We start from the raw sequence: 4,289 nt of genomic DNA, 5'->3' as shown, positions 1-4,289 counted from the left end.
GAAAAAAGAGGAAGACTCCCAATAAGATGGACTGACACAGTGGCAGAAGCAATGGGCTCAAGCATTAACTACTGTGAGGATGGCTCAAGACCAGCTAGTATTATGTTCTGTTGTGTTTAGGGTTGCTAAGAGTCGGGAACAACTCAACAACACCTAACAACAACAAAATGAATTCTGTGAGAAAATACATTTTTGTTCTTTAAAGCCACACACTTGTGATTTCTTTTTTATAACAACTGTAGCTAACTAAGAGTCTCTGGATAGACTTGAATGACCAGCCTTTCAGTGAGCAGTTGAATACTACAGTACACAACCTGAAGCCCCTGCAGGGTCAGAGCCTAGTCACAGTCAGCTGACTGGGATGAATCAATGGTGCTGGCAGAGAGCGGAAGTGGCATTTCATGAGTTTCTGCTTTAGAACCTGTCTCTCCTCTATGCACAGAATCACCAGCAGATGTCATGTCTTGATCTCTGTTGTCAACCCACTGCTGCTTCTTGGTGAACTGTCTGCAGAACACAATGTTTTTCCACACTGCGACATGTCTTGTACTATGCATGGCACATTCTCTCTATCATCTTCCAAGACTGAGAACAGAAATGATGCACTTTGTTTATTAGTAAAGATGTTTGTCATGTGGTGAACAAAACAGACACAGTCCCTGCCCTCTTGAAGAATTCTAATGGGGAAGACAGTTCACTCGATGAGCTATCTTCAAAATGTGTTATTTCGGTTATGCTAATTGAGGCACATGGAGAGCAAGTGAAAGAAATAGTTCAAATGTTTCCAAGAAGGCAAGAGTTAACTGAAACAAATGAGTTATTTAGACCAAGGACTGATGGGAGAACCTGGAATTTACCTTTACTGAGTCTTTGCTCTTTTAATGAGAAGTGTGAAGAGAAAGCATGCTGTTAAGCACGTAGATTCCAGACTATAGACTTCCTGGGCTCCAATTCTCCTTATAATTTATTACTACTAAGTCCAGTTTCCTAATCTGTGTGGTGGTACCTGCAGTACCTGCCTCATAGTGTTGTTGTTAAGCGCCATTGAGTCAGTCCTGACTTACAGCGACCCTGTGTAGGGTTTACGAGGAGCAGGCTGCTGGATTTGAACTACTGATCTTGCGCTTAGCAGTCCAGTGCTATTCTACAGCACCACACCAAGGCTAAAGCAATTAATTCATAAAAGTGCCTGGCATAGAGTAAACATTCAGTGTTCCTTTTGACTTTGTTGTCATTTACTGGAATATACGGCAATATGCTTTGCACCTCAATTATTTTTCCGATTTAAAAAATCTCTACCTGTGAAATATGAGTCATTTAACAAAACCGTGTGCACACAATGGACTCCGATATGCTGTTCCATGTTGTTGTTATTGCTGTTAAGTGCTGTTGGGTTGCTTCCGACTCAGGGAGCTGGCGAGTTTGACCTGCCAACCTTGTGGTTAGCTGTCCAGTGTTTATCCAACAGCGCCACACCACCACAACTATCTTTTGGCTTTGACTGTTATACAAGTGGACTTCTAGTGTGGCATTGTAAGATCAGCACTGGGCTGTGAACCACAAGGTCAGCAGTTCAAACCCAACAGCTGTTCCTTGGAAACCCTGTATAAGGTTGCTATGAGTTGGAATCAACTCCATGACACTTAACAACAACAACATTGTATAAATATCTTGTGTAGACTGCACTTGTGAGTATGGCCATGTTTCACAAGACAACAATACAAAATGCACATCTCCGAGCCTGTATTACAATTACAGATGACACGATGTAATGTGTTTTTCCTAATCCTATAAAGGATTTCCAGATTTAACAAGGCCACATTGATACACATAGGCCCCTAAGATCACAAATTCCCTTAAAAGTTATTGATCCGCAGAAGATCTTTGTAGTCTTTTATTGTAGTAAATCAATCTTAATAGCACTTTCCACTCTCTTGACAATGTGTTTTTGTTGTTAAGTGCCGTCAAGTTGGTTCCAATTCATAGTGACTCTTATGTACAACAGAATGAAACTCTGCCTGTTCCTGCAACATCCTCAAAGTTGTTACGCTTGAGTCCATTACTGCTGCCACTGTGCCAGTGTATCTCCTTGGGGGTCTTCCTCTTCACTGACCCTCCACTTTACCAAGCCTGATGTCCTTCTCCAAGGCTGGTCCCTTCTGATAATATGTACAATGTATGAGAGATAAAGTCTGGCCATCCTGGCTTCTAAGAAGCATTGTGGTTGTACTTCTTTTAATACAGATTTGCTTGTTCTTTTGGCAGTCTATGGCATCTTTAATATTTTTCTCCAACACCATAACTTAAATGCACAAATTCTTCTGTGGTCTTTCTTATTCATTGTCCAACTTTCACGTGCATATGAAGCTATTGAAAATATCATGGTTTGGGTCAGGTGTACAATATTGTAAATTTAGTTTTCTAACTTGCCTATATTATTTATTTCACAGCTATATATATTTAAGTTTTTATTGTGAGGTTTACATGGGAGAACATCAGCTTTACACTCATCCTATCGTGTTTCGTTTCATTGCAATGATTACCATCCCCTCCATGCCTCATCAAATAACCAAAGGGTACATAAACTCCACAGGCCCGCCCCTGGCCATCAGCACACAGCGCATCTCCCTCCCTGAGTCCAGCTGCTCCATCTGTCCACGTCATCGTCTCTGTCTCCATCCCTGGTGTCACTGCCTTTCTGGGTAGGGTCCCCCTCTCCATTCTTCTCCTTGATGGTCCCAGGGACCTCCGCTCCTGGGCTGCAAAATCAATCACTCCCCTCCTTTTGTCAAAAAGCATCTACCTCTACATTTCTGACCCTCACAGTCAGTCCTGATGGCAATTATTCACTATTGTACCACAAGAGTCTTACCCCATTTCCTTTCGCCAGCTCGGTCCCAAAGGATTGGAAATTAGTCAGTGGTGATTCTGCCTTCCCCCGTCCCGCCCCCATCCCATCTGGAACTAGGCTTCCTCTTGAAAACTTGTAAGCCAGTCATTTCTTGCCTTTATAGCCCCCCTACCCCATTTTGGGTAGCCAATGTCTAAGTTGCCCATCCCTGTCAACCCTGCGTACGGAGGGGATGGGAGTGATCCTCGCTGTAAAGATTTGTTCCCTTTTTTTTTTTAGCTAATACATCCATAAGTATAGGTAAAGTTCATCAAATTGTAGCAGGTTACTCTCCACCCCCCACCCCCCCTTTCTTCTTCTAGTCGGGATCTGATCATCCAGCCATCAAAGCCAAGTCAATTATGTACTATCTGCAAGTATGGGTGTTCTTGTGCATCTCCCCTCACTACATATCAGCTGGACGCTTCACTCTCCACTCTGGTCCTCTGTGGCCATGTCACTGCCTCTGGGCCCAGGAGTCCCCGGGTCTTGCCATACTGCTGGCCATCCAGGTCTCCACCCAGGTTCACAGGGGTTTATTGAATGAGATCGGGCTTAGCTCGCAACTTTATTACTGTTCTCTCCCGCCCCCCCCCTTCCTCTTATCAGTGACCAATGTGGTCACCAGCCAGACCACATGCCTGCTCATGTATTCCCCGTGAGTCTCAGTTTTGGAAGGGTGTTTGCTCTGAGGGGTCCCGACCACTTGCTTTGATGGCTTCCAGGTGAACAGCTTACTTGTTTTTGCAGTAATCAATCTGACTGCCGTTATTGTTTCAGATTTTTCCTGCCGGTCTTTCTTTCACAAAGTATCTTCTGTTCTTCTAGCCACTCCCTACCTCAGTCAGTTCTGGATGGGGTTCTAGATTCCACCTATGGTCTTGTGCAATGTAAAGGCTCCACAGGAAGGCTCTTTCACTTGGCAACTTCTAGCCCCCTTTAAAGAATTCCAGTCAGTTATAGGCTGAAGACGGATTTACAAGCTTTCTGTAGTGATGATTCTGGCTATTCCTTTCTTCCCTGCCTCAAGTGTCTATTTTATAATGGTAGGCAAGGGAAACCCATTCAAACCATGCCATAATCCCTGTATCCTGGAGGTTGCACATACCTCATCATTTACCTCTGTCCCACTTAGCCCATGTGAACCTGCCTAACTGTTCTCCCATCAGCCTTGTTCTTCCAATCCCCTCCCCATTCTTGTGTATTGCGCCCCCCCCACCCCAAGCTATCTTGTGTCTATTCCTTACCCTGTGCTCTATCTTCCCCTCCCTCCCTTCCTCTCATCCCATACATCCTAGTGATGAGCAAATATATATATATATATATGTAATTGTTTTTCCCCTTTTAGTGTGGGTTCTTTTTCACTCTTTTACAATAATGGTCCTATGCAGTATTTCTC

The sequence above is a fragment of the Chrysochloris asiatica genome, unplaced genomic scaffold (genome assembly GCF_000296735.1).
Source record: "Chrysochloris asiatica unplaced genomic scaffold, ChrAsi1.0 scaffold00076, whole genome shotgun sequence".
Classification (NCBI taxonomy): domain Eukaryota; kingdom Metazoa; phylum Chordata; class Mammalia; order Afrosoricida; family Chrysochloridae; genus Chrysochloris; species Chrysochloris asiatica.
The sequence above is the reverse complement of the archived record's forward strand: the minus strand, read 5'-3'. Positions refer to the sequence as shown.